The sequence below is a fragment of the Mobula hypostoma genome, chromosome 6, assembly GCF_963921235.1.
Source record: "Mobula hypostoma chromosome 6, sMobHyp1.1, whole genome shotgun sequence".
Classification (NCBI taxonomy): domain Eukaryota; kingdom Metazoa; phylum Chordata; class Chondrichthyes; order Myliobatiformes; family Myliobatidae; genus Mobula; species Mobula hypostoma.
In genome coordinates, this window is record NC_086102.1 from 4206066 (window position 1) to 4220327 (window position 14262).

The 14262-nt window shown below is 42.9% G+C and overlaps 1 long non-coding RNA gene across 2 annotated transcripts in view; it reads right to left on the reverse strand.

The window, feature by feature from the left end:
• Positions 1–684: 684 nt before the first annotated feature.
• LOC134347448 (uncharacterized) overlaps positions 685–14262 on the reverse strand; it is a 30360-nt gene continuing 16782 nt past the window's right edge. The window contains exons 1-3 of one of the 2 annotated variants that reach the window (XR_010018159.1): positions 10423–10559; positions 8868–9046; positions 685–1190 (exon numbers count right to left, since the gene is read on the reverse strand). This is a non-coding gene — a long non-coding RNA (uncharacterized LOC134347448). Of the gene's footprint in view, positions 1191–8867; positions 9047–10422; positions 10560–14262 lie in introns of those variants that run through there. The other variant, XR_010018158.1, reaches the window with a different exon arrangement.

The window sequence follows — 14262 nt, forward strand, 5'->3', positions numbered from 1 at the left end:
TTCTAGGGTGCATCACAACCTGGTATGGAAGTTCTCCTGTCCAAGACCAGAAGAAGCTGCAGAAGATCATGAACACGGCGCAGCACATCACAAAAACCAACCTTCCGCCCTTGGACTCACTTTAAACTGCACGCTGTTGGAGCAGTGCTGCCAGGATAATCAAGGACACGACCCACCCAGCCAACACACTTTTCGTCCCTCTTCCCTCTGGGAGAAGGCTCAGGAGCTTGAAGATTCATACGGCCATATTTGGGAACAGCTTCTTTCCAACTGCGATAAGACTGCTGAACGGATCCTGACCTGGATCTGGGCCGTACCCTCCAAATATCCGGACCTGCCTCTCGGTTTTTTTTGCATTACCTTACTTCCCATTTTTCTATTTTCTATTTATGATTTATAATTTAAATTTTTAATATTTACTATCGATTTGTAATCCAGGGAGCGGGGAGTGCAGAATCAAATATCGCTGTGATGATCGTACGTTCTAGTACAATTGTTTGGCGACAATAAAGTATGAAGTATATACGTCCTGAAACGCTTTCTCTTCGCAGCCATCCATGAAAAACAGAGGAGTGCTCCCAAAGAGTGAACAACAGCTAAATGTTAGAACCACAAAGTCCCCCCCAACTCCTCTCCCTCCCGTGCGTAAGAGTCAGTGAGTAACAATCCTCCCTGCCCCCACCGGCAAAAAAAAGCATTGGCACCCCCCACCGAGCACTCAAGTGTGAGCAAAGCAACAGCTAAGACACAGATTTGCAGTGCTCCAAAGACTTCACGTTTCACCCCGTATTTGACATACCACAGGTTCTCTCTCTCCCTAATAAGGGAGAAAGAGGTGTTGCCATTTCACAGCGAGAGGGGAGACAGAACAAACAATTCGCTAGCTGATGATGTTAAAAGTCCATTGCGTCACTTTTTCCGAGCTCAGTGCCCAAAGATCTCAGGTCTTTGGGCACACAGCCTAGATCTTCCATCTCCCACGACACACCGATTTCCTGCCTGGACATTGACCTATGATCCGCCCGACTCCAGAGCCAGGAAAACTTAGTCCTCTGAAGGTGAGCTGAGCTCTTAAGCCAAACCCTTGGCGTGCCGAATAATGACCAGTCGTGAAACCCCAAGAGCGAGTCCCTTTCCCGCAAAGAACCGTACTCAGTGTGCAACTCCAGGTCAGAGTCTTCAAAAGAACCCTGAAAGGGAAAAATAGAGATATTAAAGATGGAAATAGAGTTGATTCCGAAGTTGCAAGCAAAGGAGGTGCCATTAATTCTCCTAAGCTCCTCCTCCTTTGTGTGTGGAGATGATTAAAAATAACAATTGTGTTTGTGTGGAGATTATTAAAATAATGATCGTGTGTGGAGTCTGTGTGGAATTATAAAATACTGTATAATAATCATGACCGGAATATAGGTGAGAAGTGGCTAATACACTCAATTTCATTTCTAAAGGGGTTTATCTAACGAATTTAATATTAAACACACAACGCATATTTTCCTCGCATGAATATAGTGATAAGTCAATTATCAGGAGAGGACAGGGGAGCTTGAAGTAAGTGTTGAATGAACTTCCAGTAGAAGTGGTAGAGGCAGGTTCGATATTATCATTTAAAGAAAAATTGGATAGGTATATGGACAGGAAAGGAATGGAGGGTTATGGGCTGAGTGCAGGTCAGTGGGACGAGGTGAGAGTAGCGTTCAGCACGGACTAGAAGGGCTGAGATGGCCTGTTTCCGTGCTGTAATTGTTATATGGTTATATAAGTAAGTCAATAGCATCATAACATTTTAAGTAATGTTTGGATATTAAACACACAGTGCATATTTTCCCCATATGAACACATAAAATCATTGCAACACACCAATATCGCTGAATCAGCGGGAGCCCTGGGCTTGTTTCCCTGCAACAACACGGTCCTATTGAGGGGTGATGGGAGACAGCGATACTCGAAGGGGGTTCCTTGTGTCCAGTCTATTCCGCAGTTTAGTTTTTATTGAATTCATTGCAGAAAACTCCGCTTCGCAGAAAAATGTTGGAAATGGAAGCAACGTTTTCAGTGCTTTCGTGGTTATCTCAAGATATTTAGCCTTGACTTTGATCCGGAATGCCGGCAGAGATGTTATGTCAAACATACTTTTCAGCCCGTCGTCATTTACAAACTCGAGGAGTTGATCTCCTTCCCACGCTGACATGGATGACGCACGGGTAATGACCTCGTGCGCGTTCAAGTTCAGCAGTGGGCGTGACAGGGAATGAGGAAAGGTGCAGCTGACTCATATCGCCAAATCATATCGCTTCCTCGCGGCCCGGTAGCACATGCTCTGCAGCCCGGTACCAGTCCGCGGCCCGGTGGTTGGGCATCGCTGCTGTACCCTGCTAAACTGAGAGCATTTTACAAAGGAGCGATGCAGCTATATCAGACGGTGGAAGAGGCGACTACAGACATGAATAACGGAGGACTGCCTGTTAGCGTGGTCAGACCGAGGGAAAGCCTGGCTGAGCAGTTATCCCAATCTGCTTGGGAAATAGTAAGAGAACCGAGAAAGCAGGGGACAGGAGGAAGATGAGAGAAGGATAATAGAAACAGACTGTGAGTTCTCCGAGGACAGCCCTCACCTCCTCCAGAAGAGCTATAAGGTTTGGCTAACTTTAAAAGTGCTGATAAACTAAATGGAAGCAAAAATAGACGGTGATATACAATGTTCCCTCTAATTTTTAGTAGTCAGTGCGCGCAAAAATCTTACATAGATTTGGTCTACATGACACAATTATTAAAACTATACAGGCACTACATGATAATGCTACTGTTAGGATTAAAATCAATCGATATTTACCTAATAATTTTACCTGTGTTGGCGCGTGGCCAAGTGGTTAGGGCGTTCGTCTAGTGATTTGAAGGTCAGTAGTTCGAGCCTTGGCTGAGGCAGCGTGTTGTGTCCTTGAGCAAGGCACTTAACCACACATTGCTCTGCGACGACACCAGTGCCAAGCTGTATCGGCCCTAGTGCCCTTCCCTTGAACAACATTGGTGCCATGGAGAGGGGAGACTTGCAGCATGGGCAACTGCCGGTCTTCCATACAACCTTGCCCAGGCCTGCATCCTGGAAACCTTCCAAGGCACAAATCCATGGTCTCCTGAGACTAACGGATGCCTATATATATATAGTTTTACCCTAGAAAGGGGCACGAGACAGGGTTGTGCATGGTCACCGATACTCTTTGCATTATATCTGGAACCATTAGCTCAATACATCAGACAAAATGAAGATATCAGGGGAATTACTACTAAAGGAACAGAGCATAAATTGGCCTGTTACGTGGATGACATTTTGATCTATCTAGGGCAACCAACATACTCTTTACCTAAATTGATGCAATCCTTTGAACAATATGGCCAATTATCAGGATACAAGATCAACGTAGATAAAACCCAACTACTTTCACATAACTATAGCTAACCAAGAGAAATTGAAAGTAGATATCCTTGGGCATGGCAAACAGAGGCCGTCACATATTTGGGCATCATTATGCCAAAAGATTCGGCAAAATTATCAGAATGCAATTATCAGCCTATATATAAAAAAAATTAAGGAAGATATAACAAGATGGAACCTAATTCCTTTTCTTGGTCTCAGTTGAAGGATTGAATCTATTAAAATGAATTTACTGCCCAGACTACTATATTTCTTTCAGACCCTACCAATAGAGATTAACCAAAATCAATTCAATGAATGGAACAAGATGCTATCAAGATATATATGGCAAGGTAAAAGGCCTTGGGTTCATCTCTAAACTTTGCAATTAGCCAAGGAAAAGGGGGGATGGGGCCTACCTTCTCTTAGAGATTATTATTTTGCAGCACAGTTGAGAGCCGTGATATGTTGGTGCAACCCATCATATGGAGCTCAATGGAAAAACATTGAGGAGAGGATACTTTCCATCCCCATACAGGCAATTTTGGCTGATAACAACCTAAAGAGTTACATAAATAATATTGACAACTCGTGGGTGAAAAGGACTCTTAAAATATGGAAAACTATTATAAAAGAATATAAACTAGAGAAAGACATTGCAATTCTTAAATGGTGTTCATATGACTCGGATTTTACGCTGAATAAACGGGATGCTAGATTTAAGGACTGGACAGCTAAAGGAATAACAGCTATTTGCAATATAATGAAAGAAGGAACACTGTTCAGTTTTGAAATGCTCAAAGAGAAATGCTTATTAGAAAAACAAGACTTCTATCAATATTTACAGATGTGACAGTATGTTAATAGGAGGGTTAAAAATGTAACCAAGGCAAGTACATGTCTGATAGAGCTATTTAGAAAAGCATATAATTCAGACAACGGTAGTAGAATAATTGCAAATGTGTATAAGGGTTTGTCAAATCTTAAACCACATTCGACTTCATACATTAAAACAAAATGGGAGAAGGAAGGAGGGATAATAATATCTGAGGAAGACTGGACAATAATATGGAGGTATCAATGGAAGTGTACCAGTTCACAGAAATGGAGGGAGTTCAGGTGGAAAAAGTTGATAAGGTGTTTTATTACACCCTCTCAGAAATCCCATTATGATAACAACACCCCTGTTTGCTGGAGAAATTGTGGAAGTCAAAATGCAAACCATTACCATATTTTCTGGGAATGCCCCGTTATCAAAGACTATTGGAATGGGATACATAATGCCCTACAAGACATCTTTAAATGTGAAATACCCTTAGAAAGTAAGACCATATATTTTGGGTATATACCTCAAGAATGGTTGAAAAGAGATAAATATTTAATGAATGTACTGCTGGTGGCTGGTAAAAAGACCCTTACCAGGAAATGGTTATCACAGGACAGCCCTACGTTAAATGTATGGATGGAAATTACAATGGACATTTACAAAATGGAGAAGATAACATATAACATATAACCATATAACCATATAACAATTACAGCACGGAAACAGGCCATCTCGGCCCTTCTAGTCCATGCCAAACTCTTACTCTCACCTAGTCCCACCGACCTGCACTCAGCCCATAACCCTCCATTCCCTTCCTGTCCACATATCTATCCAATTTAACTTTAAACGACAACATCGAACCTGCCTCAACCACTTCTGCTGGAAGCTCGTTCCACACAGCTACCACTCTCTGAGTAAAGAAGGTTCCCCTCATGTTACCCCTAAACTTTTGCCCTTTAACTCTCAACTCATGTCCTCTTGTTTGAATCTCCCCTACTCTCAATGGAAAAAGCCTATCCACGTCAAATCTATCTATCCCCCTCATAATCTTAAATACCTCTATCAAGTCCCCCCTCAACCTTCTACGCTCCAAAGAATAAAGGCCTAACTTGTTCAACGTTACTCTGTAACTTAGGAGATGAAACCCAGGCAATATTTTAGTAAACCTCCTCTGTACTCTCTCAATTTTATTGATATCTTTCCTATAATTCGGTGACCAGAACTATGCACAATACTCCAAATTTGGCCTTACCAATGCCTTGTACAATTTCAACATTACATCCCAACTCCTATCCTCAACGCTCTGATTAATAAAGGCCAGCATACCAAAAGCATTCTTCACCACCCTATCCACATGAGATTCCACTTCAGGGAACTATGCACCATTATTCCTAGACCCCTCTGTTCTACAGCATTCTTCAATGCCCTACCATTTACCATGTATGTCCTATTTTGATTAGTCCTACCAAAATGTAGCACCTCACATTTTTCAGCATTAAACTCCATCTGCCATCTTTCAGTCCACTCTTCTAACTGGCCTAAATCTCTCTGCAAGCTTTGAAAACCTACTTCATTATCCACAATGCCACCAATCTTGGTATCATCTGCATACTTACTAATCCAATTTACCACCCCATCATCCAAATCATTAATATATATGACAAACAACATTGGACCCAGTACAGATCCCTGAGGCACACCACTGGACATCGGCCTCCAATCTGACAAACAGTTATCCACCATTACTCTCTGGCGTCTCCCATCCAGCCACTGCTGAATCCATTTTACTACTTCAATATTAATACCTAACGATTGAACCTTCCTAATGAACCTTTCGTGTGGAACCTTGTCAAAGGCCTTACTGAGTCCATATAGATAACATCCACCGCTTTACCCTCGTCAACTTTCCTAGTAACCTCATCAAAAAATTCAATAAGATTTGTCAAACATGACCTTCCACGCACAAATCCATGTTGACTGTTCCTAATCAGGCCCTGTCTATCCAGATAATTATATATACCATCTCTAAGAATACTTTCCATCAATTTACCCACCATTGACGTCAAACTCACAGGCCGATAATTGCTAGGTTTACTCTTAGAACCCTTTTTGAACAATGGAACAGCATGAGCAATACGCCAATCCTCCGGCACCATTCCCGTTTCTAATGACATTTGAAATATTTCTGTCAGAGCCCCTGCTGTTTCCACACTAACTTCCCTCAAGGTCCTAGGGAATATCTTGTCTGGACCCGGAGACTTATCCACTTTTATATTCCTTAAAAGCGCCAGTACTTCCTCTTCTTTAATCATCATAGTTTCCATAACTACCCTTCTTGTTTCCTTTACCCTACACAATTCAATATCCTTCTCCTTAGTGAATACCAAAGAAAAGAAATTGTTCAAAATCTCCCCCATCTCTTTTGGCTCCGCACATAGCCGTCCACTCTGATTCTCTAAGGGACCAATTTTATCCCTCACTATCCTTTTGCTATTAACATAACTGTAGAAACCCTTTGGATTTATTTTCACCTTACTTGCTAAAGCTGCCTCGTATCTTCTTCTGGCTTTTCTAATTTCTTTCTTAAGTTTCTTTTTACATTCTTTATATTCCTTGAGCACCTCATTTACTCCAAGCTGCCTATATTTATTGTAAATCCTTCTCTTTTTCCGGACCAAGTTTCCTATATCCCTTGAAGACCATGGCTCTCTCAAACTTTTAACCTTTCCTTTCAACCTAACAGGAACATAAAGATCCTGTACCCTCAAAATTTCACCTTGAAGTGACCTCCATTTCTCTATTAAATCCTTTCCATAAAACAAATTGTCCCAATCCACTTCTTCTAAATCCTTTCGCATCTCCTTAAAGTTAGCCTTTCTCCAGTCAAAAATCTCAACCCTGGGTCCAGTCCTATCCTTCTCCATAATTATATTGAAACTAATGGCATTGTGATCACTGGACCCGAAGTGCTCCCCAACACATACGTCTGTCACCTGACCTATCTCATTCCCTAACAGGAGATCCAACACTGCCCCTTCTCTAGTTGGTACCTCTGTGTATTGCTGCAAAAAACTATCCTGCACACATTTTACAAACTCCAAACCATCCAGCCCTTTTACAGAATGGGCTTCCCAGTCCATGTGTGGAAAATTAAAATCTCCCACAATCACAACCTTGTACTTACTACAGATATCTGCTATCTCCTTACAAATTTGCTCCTCCAGTTCTCGGTCCCCATTAGGTGGTCTATAATACACCCCTATAAGCATCACAATGCCTTTCCTATTCCTCAATTCCACCCAAATAGCCTCCCTGGACGAGTCCACTAATCTGTCCTGCCACAGCACTGCTGGTATATATTCTCTGACAAGCAATGTAAAACCTCCCCCTCTTGCCCCTCCTATGCTATCACACCTGAAGCAATGAAAACCTGGAATATTTAATTGCCAATCACACCCCTCCTGCAACCATAGCATCTGTTAATCATAAGTTGGAACAATTTGTTTCATACTGGGAAAAATGGTTTAACTACATAGCACCTCATAGGCCTGATTTTATTCTCATAAGTCAATGAATATGTTGTTAAAAAAAAAGATCACTCCCTACTTTGTACGTAGTTTTCTTCTTTTGATTGTTCTTTCTTTCCTCTCCTTTCTATAAGTGTATACCTCAGTTAAATATTATGTGGAGATTTCTGACAAATATGACTATATGATATATATGTACATTATCTTAAATACATCTTATGGAAATGTTTGTTTGATGATGAACTTCAATAAAAAATAAATTACAAAAAAAAGAATATTCCAGATTTTCGCTGCATCAGAGTAAAAGAACGCATCACCAATTCTTACATACTCAGCACTCGGAACACGAAGTAAACCAGTATTCACAGATCTAAGGTTACAATTAGGGATGTAAGGGGATAGGCACTTCAAAACATACACAGCAGCAAGATTATTCAGAGACTTGCGTACAATTAAGAATATTTAAAAATTGATCCTAAAGGACATGGCTAGCATGAGAGGGCACAGTTTTAAAGTGCTTGCAAGTGGGTACAGAGGAGATGTCAGGGGTAAGTTTCATTACTGAGAGAGCAGTGAGTGTGTGGAATGGGCTGATGGTGACGGTGGTGGAGGCGGATATGGTAGGGTCTTTTAAGAGACTCCTGGACAGGTACATGGAGCTCAGAAAAATAGAGGGCTATGGGTAACTCTAGGTAATTTCTAAGGTAAGAACATGCTCAGCACAGCTTTGTGGGCTGAAGGGCCTGTATTGTGCTGCAGGTTTTCTATGTTTCTATGACACATATACCGTAGGTGTGTGTAGAGTGGCTGTGTATGACGCTGCCAGACAGAATGTTCTAGAATAAAGGGACATCGAGTGGCAGTTCCTTCTCCACTGACACCTGCTGAGTATTTCCGGGAGTTTGTGCTTTCTGCCGAATGCTCTTCCTTGGGCTATAGCATGCCTGAGGAGGGCGAGTCAGAGGCACGTAACGTTGAAACGTCACGAGGAGGGGAAAGTGAGTCTTCCGGCGGAAGTCTCATGAGTCCTATATAGGCTTCACGCGCCATGCTTTGGAAAATTTTGACGAAACGTGCGAGACAGGTAGGTCCCATTCTTACTGACCTGTATTCCTGTGGAATATAGTTTTTATCTGTGGATCTGCCGCACACGTCAAGACAGCAGTTGAGCAGGAAGAATTGGTGTCCATTAAAGAAGCTTCAAACAGGTAGGAATCCCACCCAACGACTCTTGGAGGCATTGCAGCATGAGTCAACAACTTCGAGTTACCGATAAATCTAAATCTAAATAAATATTGGAGATTTAGATTAGAATTGGCGATGGGAGAGAGGATGGATTGTGAGATTGGTGGTGGGAAATGAGGATGAGGTGGGGAGGTTAATTTTTCATAGAATTAAAATCTACACTGTGAAGGGCCTAGGAGGGATTTAGTGTGTGTCGGGAGCTCGGCCTGAGTGAGAAACAGCGCACTTACAGAGGAAAGCAGCCCAGCTCGTTCCTGGCCCCAACTGTGTGTGTAGAGTGTGTGGAGATTATTAAATATAACTATTATAACCATTCATACATTAATATACAGGCTCCAGTTGACCCCTCTAGGGGATCAGCTATCCTGGATTGCGTGTTGTGCAATGAACCAGGATTGATTAGAGAGCTTAAGGTCAAAGAACCTTTTGGGGAAAGTGTTTATCATGTGATCGAATTCACCCTCGTACTAAAAGGCTGTTAAAGCGTGGTGCATGTGCTTATATAGGACTCGTGAGACCGGCCGGAAAACCCACCTTCCTCTCCTCGTGACGTTTCAACTTTACGTGCCTCTGACTCACCCCCCTCATATTATTATATTATACCAATAAAATAATTGAATATACCTAATTATATAAATATAATTAACATAAACAGGCATGAAGCAATCTAACTTGGAAATACAACTAAATCTAGAAAAGATGAAATCCAAAATCAATACTGGGGTAGGGATTAGGAGAATTGGTGGTGGTAGAGAGGACAGAGGGGGAGGAATGGTGGTGGGGAGCAAGGATAGGGGAGGAAAGATGGGGTGTGGAGGGAGGATTGGTGGTGGGGGTAGGATAAATTGGGGAGGATATTGTTTCATACTCTCTCGACCTACACCATGAAGGGCCTAGGAGGGATTAGGAATTAGGAGAGAGGTGGTGGCAGGGGAGGGAGGTTAATGTTCCATAGAGTGCAGATCTACACCATGAAGGGCCTAGTGTGGTTTTGGGGAGAACATCCCCACCTTTGAATGGAGACCAGATGAGCTGTGGGACAGCAGGCTAAGGGTTGGAGAGGGGCTTTTAGCCAGCAGAGACTCGATGGGCTGAACAGCCTCATGTTTGTAAATGTCTGTGATTATGTAGCCCGTCAGCAGAGACTGCTCGTGTGTGTCGGGAGCTCGGCCCTGGGTGAGAAGCTGAATTTACAGAAGAATGCAGTCTGGCTCGTTCCAAGTCCCGCCTCAGGAAGTGGTGAGATTAATTTTATTTGTATTTAGAAATACAGCATGATCACAGGCACAACGAGCCTGCACTGCCGAATTGCACCGACGTGGCCGATTAACCTACTAACCCGTATGTCGTTGGATGTGGGAGGAGAGGAGAGCGGGGCACCCATAGTAAACCCACAGGACCCACAAACTCCTTACCGACGGCAGCAGGAATTGAACACTGACCACTCCGCTCCTGTGCCACTGCTAACACTGGTTCAGGCCCTGTCATGTCCTTGAAATTATCCTTCCGGGAGCGATAGTGTCCAGTAAGGGATCTGCGCTGACATGTGTTGTGGGGTGTCTTGGAAAAGGAGGGAGGAGTGTGAGTGACATTGAGGGAAACAGGCCATTCACCCCACTGAGTCCACACGGACTATCAACCTCTCTACGTCACCTCAGCTCCCCATCCGACATTGATCCTATTCTCTCCCCACCTCTCATTGCCAACACCTCCCCCAGGGTTCTACCACCCACCCATACGCTAGAGGCAATCTACAGCACAGTAACAATTACTTTGTTCCTCTTTACACTTGGTCTACTGGAAATGGCATTAAACAATCTTGAATTTAATTTCAGTCAAGCAGATTGATTTGACTCTTCCTGACCCTTTCTCTGCCACCCCAGTGCCCTCACCGCCCTCTCCCACCCTCAAATTTTAACTTCCCCTCACACTCACTATAACTCTCTCTCTCTCTATTTCTGATTTTCTCAGATGAATCCATGTTCGGAGACGGAAATGATCAACTTTATATGGAATTTGTTCTGCAGTCGGGGTGATGTTGCGGTTCGTAACTACCATGCTGAAATTCTTCGTAACAGTCCTGATGCACTGGGTACAATATATTCTCCTGGAGAGGAAGCTGAGACATGCTTTGTGATTGAAAATTTTGTTGTAGCTAGTGATCGCATCAAGAAATTCATAAATGAGAGCCCCACGCATGCTGTGTTTAATTCTGGTTTATCGTACCTGATTGAAGGTTCTAATTCAGTTAGTAACAACCAAACAAATTTTCTCAGGATTATTAAGACCGCACATGGTCTCGTTTTCATGGTGTTGAATCATGCAGACGCGAGTTTTCCGAGAGGCTTTAAAATTGGCAATGTTAGAATACCAGATAATGGCAAATGTTTTGTCCTGAAAGCAAAGAATAATTTGGTAGATTGTTGTTTAATTCCACTGAATGAACAACGGAGAATACTTGCCATAATAGAAAAAAAATAGGTGCAGGAGTAGGCCATTCGGCCCTTCGAGCCGCACCGCCATTTACTATGATCATGGCTGATCCTCCAACTCAGATCCCCGCCCCAGCCTTCCCTCCATACCCCCTGACCCCATAGCCACAAGGGCCATAGAGGGCATTGCCTCTCAACATTCAGAGTGTGAAAACATGAAGTGTGGAGATGTGGATGGTGGGAGGGATTGTATCCAGTACTTCAATAAAGATAGTTATACTGCTGAAAATCTCATCATCTATATAACCAGCTCCTCCATTGAGGACCAATGTAGCCTTGTGTTCAACAGGAATGGTGAGGTCATTGGATTTCATATTTCACACTGCCACTTGGTACATGGGAGCTCTGAAATGAACACCATTGCGAAAGCTGTGTGCCTGAGAGAATTCATCTCTGATTTGGTCTGAAAGGCCTGTTACTGGCAAATGAGTATAAAAATTTAGTAACATAGCAGAATACAGGCCCTTCTTGTGTCCTGTGCCCTCTTGTGGCAACCATTTCAGCCCTGGGAAAAAGCCTCTGACTATCAACACGATCAATGCCTCTTATCATCTTGTACACCTCTATCAGGTCACCTCTCTCCCTCCGTCACCCCAAGGAGAAAAGACGAGTTCCCTCAACCACTTTTCATAGGGTATGCTTGCTCCCCAATCCAGGCAACATCCTTGTAAATCTCCTCTGCATCCTTTCTATGGCTTCCACATCCTTCCTGTAGTGAGGCAACCAGAATTGAGCACAGTACTCCAAGTGGGGTCTGACCAGGGTCCTGTATAACTGCAACATTAAGTTTAATAAAGCTCTGTGAATAGAAATTGATTAACTTGACCCAGTGTTCCGTTATTTCTGTGATTTTTAATCTATTCAATAAACATGTAACACTCTGTAAGGTTTCACTGCTAAGGTAATGGTTTCTCTGTCGCAGCAATGTTTGGGTTATGACTAGAGATAACGGGACTTTGGAATGTGGGGCTATCCAATGAGTGGGATGTTGTTCTTTCTCGTGGGTCTGGGAGCCGGATTTTGCGGTCCTTTCTCGGGGAGAGATGAAGAGAGAGGACGCGAATGGAGACAGTTGCTAGACCACCGGACCAGGTGGACTGAGGAGCAAGGGTCCGAGGGTTGGCTACGCTCGGAGGAGGTCGACGGGAACAAGTGGACGAAACCGTGAGCTCCAACGTTGCCCATTACACTGTTTCAGGAGAATGGGCCCTTTTCTTTTTTTTTGTTTCTTTACTCACCATATAGTCAAATTAAGAATTACAAAGCTCAATCGTTTAATCACATATTGCGTACTGTGTGTTGTTTCGTGCTACTGATTTATAACGGGGGACGCATCGCACAGTATCCACCCAAACGAGATTTCTTAAGTTTAGCAGGGCCGGGGGCTATCACCCCCGAGATTAAGCATTAGCTGAACCGAGGGTTACATATATATACTGTAATGTATAGATTTTTTTCTCTTCTATATTATATATTGCATTGAACTGCTGATGCAAGTTAACAAATTTCACGACTCAGTATAAGAGCTGGAATGTTATGATGAGGTTGTATAAGGCATTGGTGAGGCCGAATCTGGAGTATTGTGTTCAGTTTTGGTCACCAAATTACAGGAAGGATATAAATAAGGTTGAAAGAGTGCAGTGAAGGTTTACAAGGATGTTGCAGGGACTTGAGAAACTCAGTTACAGAGAAAGGTTGAATAGGTTAGGACTTTATTCCCTGCAGCGTAGAAGAATGAGGGGGGATTTGATAGAGGTATATAAAATTATGAAAGGTTGTGAGTGGTGGTAAAAATCTTCTGAGGTGTATATATTTCAATGCTAGAAGTATTGCGGGGAAGGTGGATGAGTTGAGGGCGTGGATTGACACGTGGAATTATGATGTTGTAGCAATTATTGAAACTTGGCTACAGGAAGGGCAGGACTGGCAGCTTAATATTCCAGGGTTCCGATGTTTCAGATGTGATCGAGGCAGAGGAATGAAAGGTGGGGGAGTAGCATTGCTTGTTAGGGAAAATATTACAGCAGTGCTCAGGCAGGACAGATTAGAGGGCTTGTCTACTGAGTCCTTATGGGTGGAGCTGAGAAACAGGAAAGGTATGGCCACATTAGTGGGATTGTATTACAGACCACCCAATAGTCAACGAGACTTGGAAGAGCAAATCTGCAGACAGATAGCAGGCAACTGCAGGAAACATAAAGTTGTGGTGGTAGGGGATTTTAATTTTCCATACATTGATTGGGACTCCCATACTGTTGGGGGTCTAGATGGTTTAGAGTTTGTAAAATGTGATCAGGAAAGTTTTCTAAATCAATATATAGAGGGACCAACTAGAGGGGATGCAATATTGGATCTCCTGTTAGGAAACGAATTAGGGCAAGTGACAGAAGTCTGTGTAGGGGAGCACTTTGGTTCCAGTGATCATAACACCATTAGTTTCAATTTGATCATGGACAAGGATAGATCTGGTCCTAGGGTTAAGGTTCTGAACTGGAAGAAGGCCAAATTTGAAGAAATGAGAAAGGATCTAAAAAGCGTGGATTGGGACAGGTTGTTCTCTGGCAAAGATGTGATTGGTAGGTGGGAAGCCTTCAAAGGGGAAATTTTGAGAGTGCAGAGTTCGTATGTTCCTGTCAGGATTAAAGGCAAATTGAATAGGAATAAGGAACCTTGGTTCTCAAGGGATATTGCAACTCTGATAAAGAAGAAGAGGGAGTTGTATGAAATGTATAGGAAACAGGGCGTAAATCAGGTGCTTGAGGA